Here is a 27,052-nt window from a genome sequence, read left to right as displayed (position 1 = left end):
TGTTACTCTATGACCTTACGTTCTAGAGAGTATGCAATACACACACATGTGCACGCATCATATCTTCTCATTATATTTCCAAACTTAAATACAAACATTGATTTCATTTCTTATTTTCCCCCACTTTGGCACCCACAAAAAGGGTGTGAGTAGTAAGATGTACAACAAAAAGATTTACAAAACAAAAAGAGTTACCTCTCTAGGTCTGTTTGATGGTGCTGCAAGTACGAACCAAGGATTGCTTGTTTAAGACTAGGATGTAGTCTTTACAAACTGAAAAGAAGTTTATCCTGTAAAAAGGCCATTTTGATGAAAGTTTGTTCATGGAGTGAAAGCATTAGACCAACTTTTGAAATAAATTGTGAGTGAAAGCGTTAAAAATAGTAACTTTCACATATTGAGTTTGAGAAGTTCTTTGTAGATCTTGGATACCAGTCTTTTATCTGTAGTATCATTTGCAAATATATTCTCCCATTCCGTGGGCTGCCTCTTAGTTTTTTTGACTGTTTCCTTGGCTGTGCAGAAGCTTTTTATCTTGATGAAGTCCCACAAGTTCATTTTATCTTTTGTTTCTCTTGCCTTTGGACATGTGTCATGAAAAAGGTTGCTGTGGCCGATGTCGTAGAGGTTGCTGCCTATGTTCTTCTCTAGGATTTTGATGGATTCCTGTCTCACATCGAGGCCTTTCATCCATTTGGAGTTTATCTTCGTGTATGGTGTGAGAGAGTGGTCAAGTTTCATTCTTTTGCATGTAGCTGTCCAATTTTCCCAGCACCATTTATTGAAGAGACTGTCTTTTTTCCACTGTCTTCAATAAATGGTGCTGGGAAAATTGGACAGCTACATGCAAGAGAATGAAACTTGACCACTATCTCACACCATACACAAAAATAAACTCCAAATGGATGAAAGACCTCGATGTGAGACAGGAATCCATCAAAATTCTAGAGGAGAACATAGGCAGCAACCTCTACGACATCGGCCAAAGCAACCTTTTTCATGACACATCCCCAAAGGCAAGAGAAACAAAAGATAAAATGAATTTATGGGACTTCATCAAGATTAAAAGTTTCTGCACAGCCAAGGAAACAGTCAGAAAAACTAAGAGGCAGCCCACGGAATGGGAGAATATATTTGCAAATGACACTACAGATAAAGGACTGGTATCCAAGATCTACAAAGAACTTCTCAAACTCAATACACGAGAAACAAATAAATCAAAAAATGGGCAGAAGATATGAACAGACACTTTTCCAATGAAGACATACAAATGGCTGACGGACACATGAAAAAATGTTCAAAATCATTAGCCATCAGGGAAATTCAAATCAAAACCACCCTAAGATACCACCTTATGCCAGTTAGAATGGCAAAAATTGACAAGGCAAGAAACAGCAATTGTTGGAGAGGATGTGGAGAAAGGGGATCCCTCCTACATTGTTGGTGGGAGTGCAAGTTGGTACAACCACTCTGGAAAACAGTGTGGAGGTCCCTCAAAAAGTTAAAAATTGAGCTACCCTATGATCCAGCCATTGCACTACTGGGTATTTACCCCAAAGATACAGACGTAGTGAAGAGAAGGGCCATATGCACCCCAATGTTCATAGCAGCTTTGTCCACAATAACTAAATCGTGGAAGGAGCCGAGATGCCCTTCAACAGATGACTGGATTAAGAAGTTGTGGTTCATATATACAATGGAATATTACTCCGCTATCAAAAAGAATGATTTCTCAACATTTGCTGCAACATGGATGGCACTGGAGGAGATAATGCTAAGTGAAATAAGTCAAGCAGAGAAAGACAATTATCATATGGTTTCTCTCATCTATGGAACATAAGAACTAGCAAGATCGGTAGGAGAAGAAAGGGATAAAGAAAGGGGGGGTAATCAGAAGGGGGACTGAAGCATGAGAGACTATGGACTCAGAAACAAACTGAGGGCTTCAGAGGGGAGGGGGGTGGGGGAATGAGATAGGCTGGTGATAGGTGGTGGGGAGGGCATGTATTGCATGGTTCACTTGGTGTTATATGCAACTGATGAATCATCAAACTTTACATAAAAAAAAAAAGTGACTTTCATGTTAAAGGTGATATTCTTGGGCCATGTCATTATAGGTATTTTTTTCCTGCAATGTCTTCATAGAAGTTCTGTTCTATGTATACTGAGAGTTCTAAACTTCTCTCTGAATGTGTTCAAAGAAGTGAATCTCTAATTATGTTCCAAATCCATCAAGTAATTCCATTCGAGATTTCTGAGGAGATTCAATGCCCATATTTTCATTCATCTAATTTTTTTAGGATATGGTTATTTAAAACTTCTAATTGGACAGAATTCACTATTTTAGATCAAGTATTTTTAACACTTACATGATTCTAAAGTCACACATTCAATAAAAGTCATCATCAAATTAATTATTTGACCAAATTGTATTTACTTTGCTAAAATTATGCTTTGCTTAAATTTATAAAGCCTACTTTCTGATAATATCTTATATATGATGAAATTCCACGTTCTGTGGTTTCCACTTGGGCATATTCAAGCAGATTGGGTTACCAGCGTTACTAGAAAGACTCTGTAATGTTTTATAAAATGGTCCTTTGGTTTGGAACTTCCGAGTGAGTGAGGTATTGATTTGAGATCAAAGCATGCTTAACATAGTCCCTCAAAGTGCTCAAAAAATACCTGCTAAATGAAAACGTTTCAACCTTGGAGTGGGGAAAATGATATTTAACAAATGTGAGTGCTTTTTTGCATATGGCAAGGAATTTCGAAAATTTCGTTCGGTCCCATGTACCTATTCCAATGTGATGCATGTGTGTTACATTTGGGGTGAGTGGTAACAGCTTCACACAAATGTAGCAGCCCAATGCTGTGCCTCCCTTTCCCTCTCCCACATGTGATATGCCTGGCCCTACAGCCCGTTCTTTAGAAAGCTGCAAATCTAAATGCCTAGATCAGTTTATGGCTTCTTTTTTTCATCCAGCACAAACAAAAGAAAATGTCGAGAGGGTGGAAGAAAGTCCTTTTCCCAAGCATCCGGAGAATATATGTTCTTTTGAAAGTAGAGAGGAAATTAAACTGTGGCTGAACCATTTTTCTTTTTTTCTTTTTGAAAGCTCTCTATTGTTTGATGTCCATGATGGTCATTTAGACTACTCTAGGGGCTGCTGGAATAATACACTTACTTAGCAGAGCTTGGAAATTTCTTAAATTTGAAAAAAGACAAAGCTCAAAGATAAATTTCATTTCTGTAGTCTTTGTTTATGGTTTGTATTTGGTGAGACTGATCTGTAATGCATTGCATCTGGGCAGTGTAGCCGTTGCATCCCCTACCAAATTGAAGAAGAATGTTTATGCCTGCCAGATGTTGTTTTCATTAAATTATTGATATTTCTATTTATACAAAGGTAGCCGAAAATGATCTCATAGGTTCCTTGTCAGCTCTACGACTCAGTTTCCCAGATGACTCAATGATTTTACCTTAAATCTATGGCACTTATGAGAATTTCTAAATTATCACTTAGAAATAATTTTTACGTTTATTTTTATAAGGTAAGTTATATGAATTAATAAGTGGGTCATGGATTAATACAGCTGTTGGTTGGAAATGAGAAATACTGTATGTTTTAATACTTGAAGGGAGCTACTAAGAGATGGTATCATTAATTAGTTTTGTGCATGGACTTTGGATTTCACGCTACCCTTGGTTGAGATCCTGGCTTGGTATATCAGTTAGCATCTTTTGATTGCAAAAAACCAAATGTTGGCTAACTTAACCAAAAAGTAAATATATTGGCAAACTGTTAAGATATAATAAATCTGAAGTTTGGAGAACCATATCCTGACATAGGCAGAAACCAGTAGTTTGGGGTGAGTACTACAGGAAATTTCTCAAGATAGAAATAGTCAGATCAAGATGCAGCTTCTGATTGAATGGGACCTCACCGTGTTTTTAAAACCTTGCACTACTTCCTCAATGGTCAAAGTCCCAGAAAAGAGTGGCTACATTTTGTCTCTCTTCCAGTACCAGTCTAGTGGAAAGAAGGATCTAGACATTCAACTTTTGTAATGGAAGTCAACTATTCCCTACCTATGAAGACTATTCTTAATGAATGAGATACGATTCCCTATAAGGAAGCTGGAATGCAGTGGGAAAGAGACGATGCTGGAGACCAAGAAATAACAAATGTGCATTATACTTGGCTACTTACTAATGATGTAACATTGCCAACTAAAGATGTAACTTACCAGATTACTGTGAGTATAAGATTAGGTAATACATAGAAAATTCGAGGTACATAGTATTCACGCAGTGAATATTGGCTATCACTCTCATTATTTTGTACTTTGTACAGTTCTTCCACATACATTTGCTTCTTTAAATCCTCACAATATTGTGTCAGATCACTGTAATAGATTTTATTACCTTTCTTTTATGGATAAGAAACTTGAACTTAGGAGGCATTGCCCAAAGCCTACAGCCTGGTTATTCCAAATGCCCTGTGTTTCCTTCTACAGAGTGCAGCCCATCACTGCAGTGTCATCAATTTGAAAAAAAAGATGGGCGAACACCACCGAACCAGAGTTTTCTTTCTGAGAAAAAGAGCTTGATGAATTCGGAGCCAATTCTTTCAGCAAGAGGATTGTTCGTTCACTGCTTGGCTGCAGGTTAGTTTGGCTATTGTGTCTGTTTCCTGGAAGCAGGGTTCTGAGAGTGAAATCCTGATGCACATTCACAGGATGGTATCAACGTGGCTTTCAATCCTGTGATCTTATGGTTTCATTACAAAGATATCCAGGTTTGTAAAACTATGTTTTGAAAGTACAGCTGTTAGCCTGTTAACAAAATGTGAGAGTACAGAGAAGTAGCCTGTTACATACCATGGAATTTTCCAAAGCAGTTTATGCTATGTGTGTGGGCAGATCTGCATTTGTCTTCCCTTTCAGTTTGACACCTGGACACCTACGCCTAAGAGTGGGCCAGGCTATTTGATAACAAGGACAGTTTTGGGGCTTTACTATCTCTCTGCAAGGTGACATCTCTGCCAGTGACTAGGAAGCTTTTCCAGAAACCATGAAGAAGCTAGCATTTTCCAGCTTCCTATCTCTGGGGTCCATCTTCCTTTACTGCTGTCTCTGGGATAAGAAAGCAGAAGTATGCTGGTAATAGTAAACAAAATCCCAATTCTCTAATGCTAAGAAAATGAGCAGAAAGGGACCAGAAGTCTGTGAGGATGTATTCAGTTTCTTTTGGGACCTATTGACTGATTTCTTGATGGTCTTTCTTATTTCTTTTACATCACTTAAAGCACTTGAAGTGAGATTTTGAAAACTACCCATGTTGCAAATTTCTCACTATGATTTGCTTGGTGTTCATCATCTCTTTATTACTCGCCCTTTGCTGCCTTGTATTTGAGTTCTTACAGTTTAGGTCTGTGCCTCCTGTGAGACTGAACTTTGTGAGAATTGGAGACTATAGCTCATCCATTTTTTGCACCCTTTATTGCTTCTCAAAGCACCATCTGTGGACCAGCAGCATTGGCATCACCTGGGAGCTTGTTAGACATGTAGACTATCCAACTTTGCTCCTGACTCACTGAGTCAGAACCTTCATTTTAACAAGATCCCAGATGCTTCATATGCACATTATAAATTGAGGAACATTGCTCGTTAGCACTTTTTTTATGCAATACATGTTAAATAATAAGAAAGATAATAAACATGTGAAGCAGGTAATTCTCTATCACTTACAGAACCCCCTCCTTAGCATTCTGTAGTAAGCTCAGAATCCTAGAAGCAATGAACACTTGGTACTTCTGAATAAAGTCGGCAGTTTCAGAATCTACTTGCCCAACTCAAAAAAAAAAAAAAGAAAGAAAGAAAGAAAGAAAGAAAGAAAGAAAGAAAGAAAAGAAAATTGAAATAGGTGATCATGCAGGGATGGAGGAACAGAGTCATTGCACATCAAATGTGGTTCGGCGCTCCAGCCAAGGACAGTCCTTGATGCCTACAGATGATTGCCATGGAGAGCTTCAAGGAGCAGTAGGAGTTCTGAGGCACTACATCTGTTTTCCTCATCACTTCATCTACTCTCAACTAGCTTGATCACTTTAGCTATTTCATTTGTTCATGTTTCTGCTCAGACTTTATTTAGAAAAAAAGGGGTCACCTTAAAATATGTACACAAAAAATAAACACTAAACAATCTCTACCTTAAATCCAAAAAGCAAAGTTTGAAAACCTCTTTGCTAAGCCATACATTATACTATCATCAAGGAATAGGTTATTAATATGTTCCATGCAACAATATATTAATTGGCATTTAAAATTTTTAATTAAAGGATGATAACGAGTGACCTTAATGGAAGATTGCCAGTGATCCTTTCTCCGTTCCTCAAATTCCCTGTGTCAAAAGCTACCTATTGTGTTTAGCCACAGAGTTCATATTGGGGGTTATTATGACTGTATAAACTCAAAGTTCTGTTCTAAGAAGTTATTTTAGTTGAGTTTTCTCTTCAATATTTAATGATTACAATAATTATGTGCTCTGTGGCAAGGACTGTGGTCAGAGCTTGATATATAAAGATGAGTATGACACAGTATCTGCTCTCGAGGAACTTTTAGGCTGGTGGGCTGGACAGACACATAAATAGATCATTTCAAGAGACTAAGTGTTTGATTAAGGATGCTCAGGGTGCCTTGGGTCTCAGGAGAGGGGCATTGTGTGATTGGAAAAGAGTCAAGATCAAAATTGTATTTTCAATGTGGAGTGAGATGTAGGAGAAGAAATGAATGTTGGAATGTTGGAAATGCATTCCAGGTAGAAGTTGGAGTGAGACTAAAAATGCTGATGTATGAAATAGCATGGTCTGTTTGGGGAACTTTGCCAAGATGCAAATTATAATGCAGAAAATGCAGATGATAAGGCTGAAGAGATAAGCTAGGGTATAAATATGGAAGTCTCTGGAAAGTATCTGCCAAACTTGCCATGCTTATTAAATCATTTTTTATTTAAATTCAATTAGCCGACATATAGTGCATCATTAGTTTTTGATATAATGTTCAGTGATTCATTAGTTGCATATAACACCCAGTGCTCATCACATCAGGTGCCCTCCTTAATTCCCATCACCCAATTACCCCATCCCACCACCCTCCTCCCTATCCACAACCCTCAGTTTGTTTCCCAGAGTCAAGAGTTTCTCATGGTTTGTCTCCTCTGATTTCTTCCCATTTAGTTTTCCCTCCCATCCCCTATTGTCCTCTGCATTATTTCTTATATTCCACATATGAGTGAAACCATATGATAATTGTCTCTATCTGATTGACTTATTTCACTTAGCATAATACCTTCCAGTTCCATCCATGTCAATGTAAATGGTAGGTATTCCTCCTTTCTGATGGCTGAGTAATATTCCATTGTATATATGAACTACATCTTCGATGCTTAAACTTATCTATAGATAACTTGCACCATGAATTCTATGTTAAGAAAAAACCCAAACATTTATTCAAAAGAAAAATGCATGGATTTTCAACTTCATTGTGAAAGTATTTGTTCTTTTTCATTAGGATGTGTTGATCTTTCTCAATGGGGGGAGTTACATCTATTGCAGTTATGTCTATTCACAGTGAATTGAGGGAAAGAAGCATGAACACAGTGGGAAAGAATTTTAATCCAGTAAGATAGTATCTAAGTCAGCATTGCATTTATTGGGGCATTAAAAGGAACACTCAACACTTTGCATGGACCATTCTGACTTAGATGTATGTACATGACTGTAGTGGTTGAGTGGTAAGTGGACCCCTGGAAAAGGGAACAAACATATAGACAGTCTTTGTTTTTGCAGAAACCACTATGATCCATTTCAATGTCTACAAATTTATAGTGATGGTTATCAGGAAAAGGCATGTTGTTATTTACATCATAAGAGGAAACAATAAAGTACTTATATATTCCCCATATGCTCTCAACTTTCTTCTTGGTAAGGGGAATGCTTTACAGTAAAAATTAAACTCTGTGAGGGTTAACAAGATTTTCTTTTTTCCTCCTGTTGAACTCAACATTTAAACACACAGTAGGGACTCAAGAACCATTTGTTGACTAGACAAATGCATGAAGTAATTCATTAATTTGAAAGAGGGTAGACTGAGTTTTTCTTAGCAATGTCTTAGTTAGCTAGATTCTGTAACTGACAAAAATAATGAAAACTAGAGGGAATAATGCCTCTAAGGACATGGAGGTGAATGACATCCTAAGGTGGGAAATCCTGTTGGTCAGAGGACTCATCCTCTATTAGGCAAGGTGAGGGAGTAGGCAGGCTGTGTAAAATTTAAATTGAAAATAAAATATAAAGTATCATTGGAGATTCTAAGAAATCCTCAGTGATGTTTGAAAACTATATAAGATAATTTAATACATGCTTACTGATAAAATCCAAGCAACTACAAAGACGTAAACCAAATAGCGGCTCACTTTGGACCCATATATACATGGGACCCCAAATAGATTTACCATGAAACAAACAAAGCTTTGCTTCAGGGCTCCTTACTTGCTTTAGGAGGGACCCTCCTAAGACATTTACACTGTTATCTGTTTTAGGGACATTTACAAGAGTAAGTTATTTTTGCCACAATTAGTGAAGACTGCTAGCTCTTGCTACTCTGACTGCCCCTTCATTGCACTTCCCTTTTTGTCTTGTGGTATTTGAGTGGCCATGGAAAATTTTGGAATTCATTTAAGAGGAAGTTGAGTTGGGAATGTACCATTTCAACTGCAATTTGAAAGATGTAGAAAGAATATGAACAAACAATTTAGAGAAGAAATTTAAAAAGGTAATAAGCAAATCTCAAGATACTCACAGTAACTGGTAATTAGAGGGTCCAAAACCAAGTGAGACATCTCTGTTGTAATTATTACCCCTGTCAGTTGGGTAATGGCAAGTGTTGGCAGGAATGTGGGGATATAGGGATCCTCAATGTCTCTGATGGGAATATAGTCTGAATGTATTCATTTTGGAGATGGTATTATTTAATAAAAAAAAAGTATATTTGTTCCTTATGGCCCAGGCATAATGCTCTGGATTATACGTCCTAATGAAATTCTCAGATCTAAGCATACTGCCTGCAGCATTGTTTCTGGTGCTGAGGAAGTGAGGCAAGCTGGCTGTCCATCATTAGGAGAACGGATAGATACAACAGAGTAGTATGGAGCAATTAGAAACAATGGCTTAGGTGTTCATGTAGCAGTATGATAAATTCTAAAACACAGAGCTAAAAGAGACTGGTACCAATCAGAATTTTAATGTAAATGTGCAACACTTAGGTAAATATTCAGTGTAATCGTGTGTACATACATGCTGACAAGGCAATATGCATGCTGCAAGAGTGCATCAAAATAAAAGGTAAACTTTAAAAATTATAAAGAGATTAATAAACAGGTCTATATACTTGGTTCCTTTCTCCCTAAATTAGTTCTGACCTTAGCCAGACCCCTTTGTTATCCAATTAATGGAATTTACTAATGGGAAGGTAATTGAAGATCTTCCAGAGGGTGCTATATCCCGACTTCTTATCTAAGGAATTTTTATAGCAGGCCCAACCTGGTGTGTGTTGATTGTTCATTATTAATTAGTCTTCAGGGGCACCTGGGTGGCTCAGTCGTTAAGCGTCTACCTTCGGCTCAGGGCGTGATCCCAGGTTCTTGAGGTCGAGCCCCGCATCAGGCTTCCTGCTCCGCTGGGAGCCTGCTTCTTCCTCTCTCACTCCCCCTGCTTGTGTTCCCCCTCTCTATGGCTGTCTCTACAATCTTTAAAAATAAATAAATAAAATAAATTAGTCTTCAGTTCATGGCTTTATGAGCCATAGCTGGATTGAATAATGGAAGTTAATTGCATAGCGTTTCTTGCTACATGACTAGAGAGGATAAAGGTTGAGAGACCCACAAAACTAAGAGGCTTTCTTGTGCCATTTTGTATTGGCCATAGTGCTAGTTACTCTGAATCCAAAATGCGTTCCAATGTGAAAAAGGGATTTAGAAAGTTGTGTTCTGATGTGATATGACTCCTTTCTTGTAAACTTGAATAATCATTAGTAAAGCTTGGTGCTGGGTAGGACTTGGTTTTTGTGAATCTGATTGATGATTCAATACACAATGTTAGTAGAAGCACATTATAATAGTTGCCTATGGAGTATTGGGAAAGAACTAAGAAGAAGACAAAAATAAGTAGGTAAATATTAGTAAATAATATAAACAAGAGAAAGCCTTACTAGGGCAAATAATGATAATATGTTATGAACTGAGGTTGTGATTTAATGAACTCTTATCAGTGAAGATCCAAGAAAAAAAAATAATATAAAGGTATAGGAGTGAAAATCCCTTCTATGTCCCTTACAATAGATAAGAATTTAGTTTGTATGCTTTTATATACATGTATATCATATGATATTTTTAGTGCTTTTACATATATACTATATATGGTATATATATAAACACATACATATATTGTATATACATATAAATATATATTATCTTTTTATAGCATTTCTTGGGAATTTATATAGACCCATTCTCATTGTTAAACTATGTGAAAATAGAAAGTTTATATATATGAACTATTTGGATTGTTGGACTTAAGCACCTAACTTTCATCTACCCCCACCTAATATTCTAGATCCTCAGGACTTGTGGAAGTGATCCACTTTTCCTCATTGAAATAGAAAGGCCTTCTTCTTCCTTGAAGAATATGTAGAGACTTCAAATAAGGCAAATGCCCTTAAAAACAATGCTTGTACTCCTTAAGATCTGCCCCTATCTGTCATTAGACTCATTTAAGATAAGATCTCACTCAGTAAACCTTAGTGGGAAACTGTGGATCCTAGGAAAAGGGAGAGATTGTACACAAAGCAGCAGTAGGATGGCCTAACACCTGCCAGCAGGAACTGTGGGAGTTGATCTAGGTGTAGCTCCTGAATGTGCTTGGGGACTTTGTCTAGCAGGGGACCAAACAATTGTAGGATATAACTTTGGATAAGGAAAAGTTTGGTAGTGGCCCTAGAAGACAATCCCAGGATACTGCTGGAGTGAATCTTGGAAGCTTAATCATTAATGTGATGAAGTGAGTATTAAATGAACTACAGACATAAGAAATGTCATAGCAGACTTTAGGGGAAGGAATTGCAAGTCAACGAGAATTGCAATAGTGCAGGAAGCACCAGCATCTCCAAGAAACTCAGTATCAGCTCTCCTCTGTAGGCCAGGGCTGTTGGTAGGAGATACTCCAAGACTGGGCTCCCCAATGACAGTAGAGAAGATAGAATCCCAGAATAACAGAGACCAGATGACAGCACTTAACTGTCAGAAGCAAAGTGGGAATAATAGCTGTAATTGGCAGTAAATTAGGAATGAGTTTCAGCTAGACCTGACCCAGGAAGGCAGCGCTACTTCATGGATGTCTGAGTTGTGCTTAAATGGGCTCCCAACTTTGTTTAATGCTATGCTGTCACCATCTTGAATTTCATTGTAATTCTTTAATTTCTTAACAAAGAGCCCCACATTTTCATTTTTCATTGGGCCCCATAAATTATGAGATCACAAGGATTTTACAGGAATCTGTGGAAATGGTCAATAGAACATGGTATTCCTAGGGGCAAGATATAGGGGTAGCCAAAAAGGGGTATTGCATAAAATATGTAATTAGAAGAGCTCAGGAAAGGATGGACAGAAGACTTTAATGGAAAGTCATGATCTCTTACCCAGATTTTAGACCTTAGTGATTTATCAGCCATAGAACTTATCGGTTGGTTGAAGAGACCAAATTCCCATCATGAAAGGCCTTTTAATACCATAGCAAATATATACAGTAGTTATTCCCTTAGTCCCTTCTCAAAGGAATTTATCATCATTTACTTGAGTAACTAATCATTAGGGTAAAGGGAATACCCAGATCTTTTAAGGGTCCCTTTAGACTTATATGCAGAAACTATTGAATATAGGGTCTGAGTTTATGCTGAAACCTAAAAACCCAGAGTGCCATCATGGCCTCCTTTAGAGCAGAGATGATTGGAGGTGGAGGTGTTAGCAAACAGATGAGCAAACAGCTTAGTTGTTAGGTTAGAAGTATGAAAGAGAAAGAGGAAGATTAGAAGGTCAGGGACAAGGAAGTCTGGGGAAAGAGGTATGCAGAGGGAGTGAACACAAAGTGTGAAGATCTTTGTGTTGTGTGTTAATGCTCACTAGAGAGAATTTACTGCAGCAGAACCACTGTACCACCAAATAGACAGCTAGCCTTTGTCCTTGACTATCCCAGTGCTTGGGCAATGGGTTCAAGAATGAACAACTACAGCCTCAGAGAGGAGCCTCTGCATGGGTGCAACTACTCAGACTTTTTCTCCCTGAGTTTGATATACTACTTCTGAGGCAGTATGTTCAGACTATAAGCAGCAAAACCTGGTGTTGAGCCCCTGATATGATGTCATCATTCCAGGAAACCAGTTAGCCACATTAAGACAAGTTGATTACATCAGGCCCCTTCTGCCCTCATGTTTCATTCATCAGCCACACATGAGAATGAATAGGCCTGCAGAAAGTGAATTCATTGCCCTTTCCCATGATTGCTTCCTTCCAGCTAAGCTAACTTTGGGAAACAATAGCCAAGGCACAGTACTGACAAGCAGAAATGATGTGACTCTGGCATTTGGTGATAATTCATCATGATTGGGATTGACATATATTCTGGATACACTTTTGTATTTCCTGTCCACAGTGCCTCAGCCAGTACTGATATCTCAGGGCTCACAAAGTGTATGATCTACCAACATGGGGTCTTCCATAACATTGCCTTGGACCAAGAGACCTAATTTAGGGCAAAGGAGGTATGGTGGTAGACACATGACAATAGGACCCACTTGTCCTACTCCATAATGCACCATCTAGAAGCTCCAGCCTGAAAGAGTTTTGAAAGAGCTTTTTGAATACCCAGTTGGGGCATCAGCTTGGATTTTATAACCTGGGTGAATTGGGTGCTTTCAGAGTGTGGTATACACTTTAAACCAATAGTCGTTGAATGACACTCTGTTCACAATAGGTAGACTATATGGTCTGAGAATCAAGAGGTGAGATAGGAATGGCCCCGCTCACCCTTACTCCCAGTCATCCATATTAGGGAATCACACTTAGTCTAAGTTATCCATATTGGGGAATTTGTGTTCTGGTTCTATGTATTCAGAAGTTCTGGTTTATAATCTGATCAGCCTAAGGGGAGTAGGGCTGCTCCTTCATAATGGGGGCACAGAGGAGTATACGCGGCAATCAGAGGATCCACTGGACAACTGTTGGAACCCCCAATCTCAGTTTTTACATTATATAGACAAGTAGAGCAATCATAGAGTAAGTAAGGGCTCAAACTCCTCAGTGATGAGGGTCTGGGTTACCCCACAAGATGAACTACCTTAATCAGCAGTAGCAGGAAATCTAGAATGGGTGATGCCTTTCAGTTAATGGCCTTGGGACCAACTAAGCAGTAGCAACTGTAGTTTGTCCCATTACCTTACTTTTGTAAGTTTTTCCAAGAATTGTGACCAACCAGAATCCCAGAAAAGCTGTGTCTGAATTGAATGAACTTAGGGAAGTACATGAATCTGACTGATGCAAGTGTTGGACTCCAGTGGATGCTATTAGACTTCTGTTCAGGTCTCCTTTACCAGACCAATGTACCTATCCTCTAAATGCTATGAATTTTGTCTGCTAACAGCTGAACAGAAGCCGTCAGAGTTTTCATGCTCTTTCACCAGGAATTTTCCTTAGCTAATGATGATTAATATAAGCATATTAAAGGCCAGCTGTAAAATATTTATGCTCCATATTTCCCTGTGGGTTCAGACTGTTAGTTGGAATCAGGGTGAGGCTATACCCTTGCTTAGCTCCTTCGCCTGCTCTCTTTTGCTGCTTTTGCTCCCTTTGTCTGGAAAGCACTCTCTTAGTATATTATGTGCACTCACATCCCTGTCTGAGGCTCTTCTACAGAATCAGACCTAAGTCTGCTTAAGCTGGATGGATATTTATTATTTTACTTAGTAGGAAGTCCTGAGGTAGGGGAGTTCTGAGATTGGTTAGTTTGGTATCTCATGGACATCATCAAGAACTAAGGCTCTTTGCACCTTTTTGCTCTTCTAACCTTAAGATTGTATGATTTATTAACTTTAGAATCTCATAGTTGCAAGATGGCCATGGAAACTCAAAGCATCACATCTTTGCAAAACAAAGTTCAAAGACTGAAGAGCTGCTGCTCCCCTCTCATGACCCTTTGTATGAGTGAGAAGTGCCCCAACTCCTCTTTTTCTCTTTGATCTAAAAGGCTAGAGTTGCTGTTTGCTTGCCCATTCTTAAATCAACCGCCAAGAAGGGGACTGAATTTACCATGATTGGCTTAGTCTAAAAAATAATCACCCTTTGGGTGAGAAGAGTTCTAATTTTCATCTGAAACTTATGAAAGAAATAGATAGGAATAGGAGGAGAGAGACTGATACTTGGCTATAATCGAGAAGCATCTGCCCTAAACTATAATTTATCAACTACATCTACTCTTATATAAATACTGCAAAAACACTGTTATGCTTATTTTTCTCAGTTGTTTTTGGGGATAGCAGAAGTGAGACTTGAAAGATAATGCCAAAACATCAATTTCTTAAGACTTTAGTAATCTTAAAGAGTTTGTCAGTGTATATTTTTTCTTACTCGGTGGTATGTAATAGCTCCATGTTTGTTTGTTTATTTTTTAGAGTTATAGAGGAACCTTTTAATAGTAAAGTGTCAAGCTAGATTCTCAAATAAGCTTTTCTTAACCTAAAAAAAAAATACTCTTCAAATCCGCTGAAGGTATATTGTACTGAGTCATTTCTTGGTGGGGGCAAAGACTATAGCAAACATTACTAAGTACCTGTTGGATGCTAGAGGAGTCTTATTGTGTTAGTTTATTTAATCATCACAACAATGCTCTGGAACACATCTGCATATGATCAACTAAGGGTGGCAGATTGCATTTTCCGAAGATGGCCACAACCATATTTTCCTTCCCACATTTTTTAAATAATCTGATTTTGACACTATTTGCATTAAAAGATGGTTTAATATCTCCTCCCCTTTACCCTGGGTGGTCTTTTGTGACTGCTTTGACCAACAGAATACGAGGAAGTGACACAAGGGACTTGACCTCTGAGGTAGGTCAAAAAAGGCAATGTAACCTGTACCTCGTCCACTAGCACGCTTGCTCTTAGAGCCTTCCGTCACCGTGTAAACAGTTTGACTGCTCTGAGACCACAAAGCTGTGAGGAAGTCCGGGCTATCCCATCCACAGAGGCCATGTGGAAAAGCTCCAAGACAGTAGGAAAGGAGAGAGGTGTCTGGTTGGTCCCCAGATGTTCCATGCTCTTGCTGTTCTAGCTCCCTGGAGATACTGAACCGGAACTGCCCAGCCAAGCCTTTCTCCAATTCCTGACCCAGAGAAACCACAAGATGTTAGAGAATGATTGTTGTTTAAGCTACTGAGTTTCTCAGTGAGTTGTTACGGAGTGATAGCTAATAAGGACAGATTTTGGTATTTGGAGATTGGGTGCTGCCATAAAAAACACTGAACACATGGACTGGTTGGTGGGTAGACTTGAGGAGACTGTTCATAGAAGTCTTAAGGGTCCCTGTGAGCAGTTCCTAAAAGGAGCTCAAGTAGCCTAGTGGTGAGGGATAGAGAAGAGTGAGAAATGTTATTGGAAGTTGGAAGAAGAGAGACCCTTGCTGTGTAATAGAAGAAAGGTTATCAATACTGTTTCCTGCAATGATAGGGACAATGGAAAATGTGTCTAATGAACCCCATTGAGTAACGGACAGGTGAGGCTAGATAGGGAGAGATAGGTAGTTGGCCATGGGATCAGGCTCACAATATTCAAAAATGAGGGAGATGAAACCAGAGATCAGGAAACAAATCAGACCATCCCGTCCCAGGTGTCAGAGGTGGGGTCTTGTTATAACAGCTGCTTGTGACCACCAGAATTGCTGGGCCCTAAAAAGGAAGCGAGCCATTAAAGATGTTAGCACTAATCCTTGCTCAGTGGTGATATCAATAGAGATGTTAAAAGGATTTAAGTTCCCTGGTTAGCTTTCAATAAAAGACCAACCCTAAAAGCCCTCAGTGGCAACCCTGTCAGGACCCCTCTAACTCCTGAGAGCTTTTTCTGTATCCTCACTTAATAAAACTATTGCTTAACTCACTCTCCTTTGTCCGAAAGATTCATTCTTCAACTCCATGAGACAAGAACGTCGCTCTCCCACGTCACCATGATGTAGCTAAGAAGATTTCCATGCAGAACTTTGAAAGTGCTACCTTGCTCCACCTTATGGCCTATTATACAAAGAGAGAGGGATGAGTTAAAAAAAACAAACAGATCAGCTTTCAGGCATAATTTAGAGGACGTGTTAAAGATTAAGGGCTTGAGGGATTTGAAACAGACTTTTCATTCCTGGCCTCTCCACATGCAGAAGATTCTCAAAGTAGGAAAGTTCGTCAGGCCAGACATTAAATCCAGAGAACTGTCAGAAAATCAAAGATAAAGCAAATTGTGTGTGCTTTAAGATCTTTTCTTAAGATCAGTAAGATGTGTTTCCTATCTTCAGAAATTTTGGATTCTGTTATAAATTCTAAATGGGCAAGTGAGCAAATACATAAAATTTAGTGTGATCACAGCCCTGATAAAAGTAGGCACGGGGTGCTAGGAGAGCATTCCAGAGACACTTCCCACAAACAGGCAGGATGATGGCATTAGGATAAGGCTTTCCAAGAAGGGGTGTGTCTACACTAAGCAGTAAAGAATAAATAAAGAGTTAGGGAAGGTGGGGATGGGAGAGGAGATGTTTTCAAATAGAGGGAGCCGAGTGATATTATAGGAAATCCTCAGAAAAATCTCCTAAAGGAGATCTGAAACCCCTGACATGTCTCCCTTGATATGTCTTGTAGAGGTTTTCCCCTTTTATAGGAACAAATGGGATCAACCAGCTATAAAGATTCTCTCTTTTTAAAAGAGAATTTGAAAAAAAACATATTGTTGTGGAATTTTAAAAAACATATCCCAAAGAAGAGAGAATTGTATTATGAACCCTCATGCACTAATCTCTCAGTTTAAAAATAATCAAACTCACAGCCAATTTTGTTTCATTTGTGATTACCCCCTCCTGTATTGTGTTATTTTAAAGCAAATCCCAGGTATACATAATTTCACCTGTAAACACTTTACCTCTAATGCATAAAGATTCTTTTTGAGTAATAATCACAATATCTTTATCACACACCCAGATTAACACTAGTTCCATAATATCGATGCTTCCTTTTGAACAAGGTAGGCTACTGTTGCTGGGTTCTTCTGGGAAATACATCACTTAAATCACTCTAATGCAGAAAGAGAATTATACAGTATCCGAGGTCCTTTTAAAAATTCCTTTTTTTTTTTGGAGGAGGCAAGATGAGGAATTATGCTAGCTGCTTGTTTTATAGGTATTTAGGAGTAGTAGGTTAGGAACAAGTCTGTCCTCAGTGCCCCAAGAAGTTATGAAAATGTAGGAAATGGAAGTTGCTATAGGCTCTTAATTTTGTTCCTATGTAGGTTTTTTTTCAGGATAGTTGTTCAAGTCATACTTAGAGAGGTCTAGCTGCTGGTTTCAGGCAGTCCCTCTATGGTCTACCCTACTGCCCAGTGGTTTCTTCCTAGACTGGTTTAGGTTCTGGGCTGGTCTGGGTGGATGAAGCTCTCTTACCTTTACATAGAGGAACAAAATTCAGTGCTGCTAATAGGTAGATCCAGTACCATGGTACCTTGGGACTTGTGTTTAAGTATAAGTTTATAATCGAACGCCGTCTGGCCTTAGAGTAGTAGCAATGGGGGTGGACACTCCAGTTTGGCTGGTCTCAGCATCCATGTGCAAAGACTTAGAGATGACCTGTTCTGAGATCTGTAAGGATTATTGCCAAGAACAGGGTTGATAAGGCAGGTGCTAGAGAAGTTAGTTCACACCAAATTGTAAGTAAAGAAATTAGGAATTATTGGAGTATTTTAAGTGATAAATTTCTGCAATCAGATTTGTGCCAGAGTGGGGCATAGAGGAGGGCACAAAAGCCAAAAGGACACCATTTTATCAAAACAAACAAGAGATGATCAGTGCATGAATGAACACGGTACCGTTGAGAACCATGGCTGTGGACAGTATGGAAAGATGCTTGCAGGTAAGTCCACAGTACTGGGAGGCCAACTGATAGGAAGTTGAGAGGAAAGAGTTAGGGATGGCTCCCAGGTTTGCAGCCTGTCTTGGAGAACTGCAGTGCGGAGATTTCCAATTGCAATGTTTCTTGGCTGATGTGCAAATTCTCCTGGATTACTAGTCAGTGACCATTGCTGCTCTAAACCCCAACAGTAGCATTTCTGAGGTCAGAGCTATGGCCAGAGAGTTAATTGGAGGATAAGGCAGTTCCTATTAGAGCTGTGTTTGTTCATCCAGTGTGTCCTCTGCTCAGCATAGAAAACAATTCCCAAGTTCTCATGTTCACTTGAACTTCTTCATATTCCCTAATGCTTTAATTTTAGTTACTCTCGCACTAAAATAGGGTTCTATTTGGTCTTTCTACTTGCTCATATACTATAATCTTATAAGAAAAAAAAACAAACAAACACACTTTGATTTAAAGACTATTGCATCCCAAACTTCAAATTAATACTTCCATAAATTAGGTAGGACTTCATGTCCTAGGTTTCTCCTAGATCCTTATATTGATTATTTAATAAAATCTTTAAATTTATCTTTATCTCTCTTCCAGAAAATAGGTGTAGCTCTTGGGCTGTTTTCCTTCTGGCTAAACCAGAAGCAGCAGCAGAATATTTAATAATAGTTTGAGGTCCAGGATCTCAACAGACTTTATGAGCTGGCTCTGTCCTTTCCCTGTGAGGACTGGCATTCATTTTATATAGTGACAAATGGATGTGGGAATAGGATCTTTTGTTCTTTTGAAGAGTCTTTTACACCAGCATTATGGACTGGAGGAGTTTTTTAGCCACCTGTTTTCTCCATAAGCTCTTTCAGACCCATGTCATCCATACTCCTACACCTGATTTCAAAAGTTAGTCACCTAGTACAGCTGGAGAGAAGTAATGCAATGTGACATTTATTATCCAGAAGATAGGCACATTTTCCTCTCATATCTCTAACATTTAATCATTCTACCACCACATACCTGGGGCAAATCTACTCAGTGTCAAACATGCAAAGTCCAAGGAAGAATTTTTGGTGATTTTTCCAGTAATAGAACAAATATTTAATAATATTTGAATTTATTATCTTGTATCCAGAAGTTAGTTTTACTGGTGCTTTCCTACCGTCCATAACTTACTGGGCTCTGGCACTGATGGTTGATTTACTGTTCTACCAGTTACTTAATTAGAATGAATTATTCATAGTTTCTCCTGATGAAAGACCTAATTATTATGCTAATCATAATAATCTAAGTCTTCAATGTTTTCTAAAGCATCCTGCCTAATGGGGTTATTAAATATGTGTATAATTATAGTCTTATAAAAATTCAGAAACATGCTTTGACAGACATTTTTATTTATATTTAGACTTTCAAAAACATCCAATGTAAGATATCTTTCACACTGCACTCAATTAATTTCTTAAATGTCATTTTCTTTCCTTGATATAAAACTGTGAAAGAGTGTGATAAATAAAATTACAATCAACTTCATTACTAATCTAAGAAATAGAACAAAAATCCAAAGCCAGTCAAGTCCTACTTTTGAGGACTTTGGCTTTAAAAAGATTTTTCTTCATGTTATGGGTATTCTACTGGAGGCAAAAGTAGTGAACTGACCAATATTTATTGTTATATTGTCAACTCTTAATTATTCACAGAAGAAGCAACTGTATTGTGGGCTAATTAGCTATTAACTCTTCATACCCGGAACATTTTCCCCATACTTCTGTATTTGTTAAACACCTCAGGCCCAAATTATTATATTTGCATGTGCTTGTCTTACTTCAGGGCAATAGTTAATATTGAAGATATTGGAATATTCTGTTGCTTTCAGTAATCATAACTACATTATTAACCAACTCCCAAGGGCATCGAAAGCTTGAACATCTGATACACAAACAAGGCAATAAGAAGTGATATTTGGCTGTTAGATCTCAAACCAAGCATTTGATGGCCCATGGCTAGGTCTATGTCACCAAGAACAAATTAGGTTAAAACACATTCTGTTCAGTTTTGTTGCAGTGGAGTTGTTAGAAGGATTTTTTGAGACTTGGCAACAATAACTTACGGCTTCTGGGAAACATTAAGATTATTCTAAGAAATAAGACTGGCTCCCTTTTGGACACAACTCATTTTGTCTTTGAGCACACAGGTATGGATGATAAAAAGGAACATTTCCCACTATTTAATAGTTTGTACTCCTTGTAAGGTTTTTTCCTTATTTTTAACTCCCTTGTTTTCTCTGTCATTTTTAAACCATCAATTTCCATTATCAGTATCCGGAGATCAATAATTGTGTCCTCCGGGACTTGGAAATGGATGACGTTTGAGGAGCTCTGGGGCTTACTCATAGTTCTCCTCCTTCACCCTGGTTGTTTTAGAGGTACAGCTGCGATGCGGAGCTCACTTGGGTGCTGTGGTCTGAGCAAAGTCTTTATTCCCATCTCTCTTGGAGCTGCTGTGAAGCGGCACAATTTTGGGCAGCCCAGGACTGCTCATTCCCTTTACACAATGATGCTGATTCTCAGGTTGTCTGGTGGTAGTGGGGGTGTCCTTTGAAAGGAAAGGAAGGAAGGAAAACCAACATTACATAGTTACTATTCTGTTTGATGTAAATAATTTTTGAAGTTACATGGGGTACAAATAAGGGAAAATTAAACTAATTCCTATTTCTGGCATCTGCTGAGCTAGCTTCAGTTTAACCTCTGGCTCTGACCTTTTTCCTTTGGGATCTGTCTTCGTCTGTTCAGGCTGCTTGAGCAAAACACCGTAGACTGAGTGGCTTATAAACAACAGAATTTATTTCTTATAGTTCTGGAGGTTGGAAGTCTGCTATCAGGGTGCCAGCATGACACCTAATTTTTGGGCAGATTTCTCATGGCCTCCTCACATGGCACAAGGAACAAGCAAGCTCCCTGCCCCCCCCCCATTTTTTTTTTTTTTTTTTAATAAAGGCACTAATCCTACTGATGAGGGCTCTGACCTGGTGACCTAATTACCTCCCAAAGATCTCATCTCTTACTACCATCACCTATGAGGTTAGGATTTCAACATATGCATTTTGGAGGGACACAACATTCAGACTAGCAGGGTCCATACAGAAAGGACACTATAGACCTGAAAAGCGTTATAAAGACTCTCTTTTTCAACTCTTTGTTTTCTGCCCTTCCTAGAGGGGACCTGATCTTGGCTCTGGTTGCTTGGACAGTGGTAGGTATGATATTGCTCTGAGATACCTCCTCTCCAAACTCTCTTTAAAGTTCAGTTCCTCTACTTTGCTGCAGTAGGAGGAGGGAGATGCAAAGAGATAGTTATCTCTTGCCTTAATTGGTCAGTAGTAATGTCCCCTTTTATCTGCTCCTCTGACCAACAGTAACTTGCAGTGATTGCCCTCTCTGTGGCAGATAATCAAATACTGACTCCTCCTCGGACACATGTATGAGTCTTCAGATGAGTTTTAGGGGATGACAGCAGTGCACTTTTCATTATGAGGTCTGGCTCTGGCTCTTTTCTTTCTGCCTCCTCCCAGCTCTGGCCAAAACAAGCCATCTTTCAGCTTCTTATTAGGGAGGGTCTGTCATGAGTGAACTGAGCCTTGGGTGGGGTTCTGCCTAGATGGCCCAAGTCCACTTGCCTTCTCGGTTGGTCACACGACCTATGGGAAACCCTGGCATCATTGCTAGGGCTGTGATGAACTACTCTGAGCATCTATCTCTTCAGGGACCTTGCGAGACCTTCTTTTGGAAATACACTAAGAACAGGACTGCTGAGTCATGTGGTTCATATATTTATTTTGACCAGAGCCAAGTTGTTCTCCAGAAAGGCTGCACTAACCTATATTTTCACCAGCATGAACAAAGGTTCCTGTCTACCAGTATTGCTACAAATGTTTAGCATTTTTCAGCTTTCTAATTTTTACTAATCAATAACTAATTTTAATTTGCATAGCTATGATTACCAGGCACTTTGACTTGTCGTCTGTTTATCATTGTCTTGGATTTCTTCTGTATATTGGATATTTGTATTTCTTGCTCATTTTTCTGTTTGGGTTGTTGTTTTTCATTATACATTCCTAAGAGTTTCTTGTATATTTTAAACATTAATCCCTTGTTGGTTTTGTACTTTGTGAATATCTTCTTCCATTCTGTCAGCTATATATTAACTGTATCCATAGTATCTTTTATTGACAAGAAGTTCTTCATTCTGATGTAGACAATGTAATCATTTTTTTCTTTGTGCTTTTGAAGTTTTGTTTAAGCAATCTTTCTCCTTCCCCAATTCTGTAGCTATTACATATTTTATTCTACCAACTTTCTAGTTTATTACCTTTAGATATTTATTCCTGCTACTGTCTGCTTTGATATGTAAGATTAACTAGAGATTCACTTTTCCCAAACCATTTTACTAAATAATTCATAGTTTTTCTATGAATTTGTGATGCTGGCTTTACCTTATATAAAAGTTTCCCATATACATGTTTTGCCCTGAGCTCTCTATTGTCTTCCATTTGTCAACATGATGGTTCTTGTGAGAGTATCTTAATTTTTAAATTATGACTTAAAAGTATTAATATCTGACAGCTTGCTCCTCTTTTCCCCCCAATTTTTATAAAGTTGGCTTCTTTCTATTTAATAATAGAACATTTTTTTTTAATTCTTAAAAAATCCAATTGGAAATGTCATTGATGTTACATCGGATTAGTAGAATAATTAGGAAGAATGAATATCTTTGTAATGTTAGGTCATCTTTCTAAGAGAATAAAATGTCCATTCACTTTTATAAATCATCTTTTATGACCTTTATTAGAGTTTTTGTTTTCTCCATAGTTATTGTGTTCTTGGTTAATTTCTAGACATTTTATAGTTTTTTCCCTTCGTTTCTTTTTTGCTACTATTGTCTAGTTGGTTATGGCTGGTGTAAGTTAGTACTATTGATTTTGTAAGTTGTTATATCCAGTTAAATTTCTGAAATTTCTTGTTTTTTAATTGCTTTATGTGGTGATAGTTCTTTGGTCTGTTAAGTGATAAGATTATGTACAGTGACCTTTCTCCTCTTTCTCTTAGTTATTTTTCTTTTCTTTTAGTATTGGTAGGACTTGTAGAGTACTCTTATATCAATCAGTTGTGGTGATACTGGATATTGTTTCATATTTTAAAAGGTATGCCATCTGTGTCTTTCCAGTAAAGGTAGTGTTTAGTGTTTGCTATAAGGTTTTGATATATAATGCTTACCAATGTGAGGAAGTTCCCTTCCAGTGTTAGTTTGTTAAGATTTTTGAAAAAAATAAATAGGTCTTGAACTTTTTTAAAGTCTCTTTTCATCATTTAAGTAATTGATACTTTTTTTCTATTTTGCTAACGAGATAATGGAATTGGTGAGTTTCGTGCAACATAACCGTTTTTTCATTTCTGGGATTGACTTCGTTTGAGGTTAATGTGAGCTTATTGTTTTAGTTAGCTAATGGTATGACCTTGGGTTAAGCCATATAACATTTCTCTGCCTAAATTACTTACCAGTAAAATTGAGATAATAGTCAAAGAGTTGTCTTTGAATTACATATGTTCAACATTTAGATGAGTACCTGACACCTAATAAAACCTTCATAAGTGCTTATAAGTATAATTTTTTTTGCATCAGTTAAATGAGCTTTTAATTTTCTTTTATTGTGTATGATCTGATTTTTGTGAGCAAAGTTACACTAATTCCCAAAATGACCTGGGCACCTTTGGGTTTTTTCAAAGCAAACACATTTAAATCAACGGAGTGCTTACCATCTTGGTCCTAGAGTACTTCCCTCCCCCCACCCACCCTTTTTAAAGATAATAATAAATAAATATCACACTATCAGTTTACAGGGCTGCCGTAACAAATTTCCATAATTTGGGTCTCTTAAAATAACAGAAATACATCCTTTCACAGTTTCAGAGGCTAGAAAGTCTGAAATCAAGGTGTCAGAGAGCCCTGATCTCTCCCTGCCTCTCTTCTAGCTTCTTGTGACATCTGGCAGTCCTTGGCGTTCTTTGGCTTTTAACAATATCATTCCATTTTCTGCCTTTGTCTTCCTTGGCCATCTTCCCTGTGTGTGGGTGTCTCTGTGTATCCCCTGCTCTTCTTAGAAGGATATCATTCATATTGGATTTAGGGACGATTCTGATCCGGTATGACCTCATCTAAACTAATTACTTCTGCAAAGACCCAACTTCCCAATACGATTACGTCGTAAGGCTCTGGGTGAACGTGAATTGTTTTGGGGCACTATTCAATCTAGTACAATTATCAGAAGATTTCACCCCCTTTCTGTATCTCCGGCAACAGCATACACTGTGACTCTCCTCGCACTGCTGTTACTGTTTCTGTGAACGGTGTTTTTACGATGGATCTTAGTGTGGTAAACCACCTGAGGCCTTCAGTGCCCAAGAACACTTTTTATTGTGCTCTCATATTTCGTTTATAACTTAGTTGGACAGAAAATTCTAAGAGGAAAGTTCTTTTCCTTCATTACCTTCACAATACAATTGTGTTGAATTTTTGCATTCAAGGTGTTGTTGAGAAGTCAGATGCCAGTGTGATTCACTTTTGTAGGGGAGCCATTCTTGCCCTTTGTAGGTTTTTCTTATTTTCCCTTACTATGTCCTTGATAACCTTCATTTTAATAAAAATTCATTTAGGTATGGATTAGTCTTTATCTCTTCTGTTTAATAAACTATGAGTTTGTGCCCCTTTTCATTCTGAAGTCTTTTCTTTCATGAATTCTGACAATTTTACCCATTTTGTTTCTTCAAATTTTAACTTTATGCATTTTTTCTCTATAAGAACTCTATTACTACATGTTATTGTCCTATATATATGACACACACACACATATATATATATATACTCACATATGTATGTAATCTTTAAATCTTTTTTTTTGCTGTCTTCTGAGAGAGTTCATTTTTTTTGTGTAGCTCACAAATTCATTCTCCAACTTATTTATCTTAGTTACTAACTTATTGTGTTCTTTATTTTAGCTCTGTTTTTCATATCTAATATTTCTATTTGTTTCTTCAAAATAATTTCACATCACTGCTCCATGTTACTAATATCTTCTTTATCTTCTTAGGCTTATTTTGAATTTTTGGCCGATATTTCCAGTAATTCTGCTTCAGATAATATATGTGGTTTAGTTTATTATTCTTTTTACACGTAGTTGCAGTGCTCAAGTATCTGTTTTTGCTTATTTGTTTTTGTTTTTTGGAATCATATTTCCTTGGGTCTAGGAATATGTCTGGGAAAAGGCAGGTCCCCATCCAGGATCATGTGGGTGAGTTTAAGGAGAGGGGAGTATATGATCTCCAGGTACAAAAACTACTGCTGAGATCTCTTCCATTTGCTACCACTCCACCAAGCAACTCAAAGAGTTGTACCTTTAAATTTATAAAGAAAATTTAAGGGGTGACTGGGTGGCTCAGTCGTTAAGCGTCTGCCTTCGGCTCAGGGCGTGATCCTGGCATTCTGGGATCGAGCCCCACATCAGGCACCTCCGCTGGCTGTCTCTCTCTCTCCGCCAAGTAAATAAATAAAATCTTAAAAAAAAAAGAAAATTTAATCAATCAATTAATTAATAAAGAGACATTATGCTAAGTGAGATAAGTCGGATGGAGAAAAACAAATACTATATGATATCACTTATATGTGCAATCTAAAAAAGCCAACCCCTAAAAACCGTAAGATGGTGGTGACTAGGGATGACGGGAGATAGGGTATAGGACAGATGTTTGAGTATAGACTTGCACCAAGTAGTAAGTTCTAGAGAGCTAATGCACAGTGAAGCGAGCATAGACAACAATGTTGTATTATAACCATCAAACTTGCTAAAAGATTAAGTCCTAGTTATTTCAACTGCTAAAAAGAGATGATTATTATGTGATGTGATAGAGGTTCTAATTATAGCTACAATGTCAATCATATTACAACAGGTATCAAATTAACATGTACACCTTAAATTGACACAATGTTATATGTCAGATGTATTTCAATAAAAGTATATGTTAGATCAAAAATTTTTTAAATTTTTTTATTTTTTAAAAGATTTTATCTATTTTAGGGAGAGAGAGAGTGTGCAAGCAAGCAGGCGGGGGGGGGTGGCGCTCAAGGGGAGGTAGAGGGCTAAGCAGACTCCCCACTGAGCATGGAGCTGGAGGTGGGGCTCAATCTCATGACCCTGAGATCATGACCTGAGCCAAAACCAAGAGTTGGATGCTTCACCAACTGACCCACCCAGAGCCCCCCCCCCCCACAAATTTTTAAAAATTAATAAAGAGAAGCAGCTTTGGAAGAACACAATATCTTTAGGTTGGAAGCTACTAGTTTAAGGGCTTGAGGGAAAAGGGTTGGAGAAGTTGGTTTCCCAGTTTGGCTAGATAACCCATACATTTTCATCTAGTGTTTGCCCTAGCAGAGATTCTGTAATGCCTTCACCAGGGTGACTTAAATTCACGTTGCTAATTTCTATAGTGAAAGTCCAGACTATGACCACTCCAGACTCTTATAGGGAGAGGAGGCAAGAACTCACTTAGAAGTTTTTCTTCTCTTCCTGCTGGTTTTGGTTCTCATTGGCCACAGGCTATATCTAGTCACCAACCTCCCACACCTACTCCAGTTAGAAAAAGCTTCGGTTCCCTGGGGTTTTCATGCGTATAGGTTTTTTCTGCGTGTATTAGTTCCTGTAACCCTTACTGCCCTCTTGCTTCTATATTCCTCTAGGGTTGGGTCAAGAAGCCCAG

General features: G+C 38.1%; 1 protein-coding gene across 2 annotated transcripts in view; it reads left to right on the top strand.

Moving 5' to 3' along the window:
• Positions 1-27,052, top strand: part of GRXCR1 (glutaredoxin and cysteine rich domain containing 1) — a 299,116-nt gene that overhangs the window by 88,911 nt on the left and 183,153 nt on the right. For both annotated transcript variants that reach the window (XR_571221.2, XR_571222.2), the window contains exon 3: positions 4,522-4,671. The gene's annotated coding sequence lies outside the window, so the exon portion shown is untranslated. The remainder of the gene's footprint in view (positions 1-4,521; positions 4,672-27,052) is intronic.

Source organism: Ursus maritimus, unplaced genomic scaffold, assembly GCF_017311325.1.
Source record: "Ursus maritimus isolate PB19 unplaced genomic scaffold, ASM1731132v1 scaffold_8, whole genome shotgun sequence".
In the NCBI taxonomy this organism is placed as follows: Eukaryota; Metazoa; Chordata; class Mammalia; order Carnivora; family Ursidae; genus Ursus; species Ursus maritimus.
Note: the sequence above shows the minus strand (reverse complement) of the source record. Positions and strands in the feature narration are given on the sequence as shown.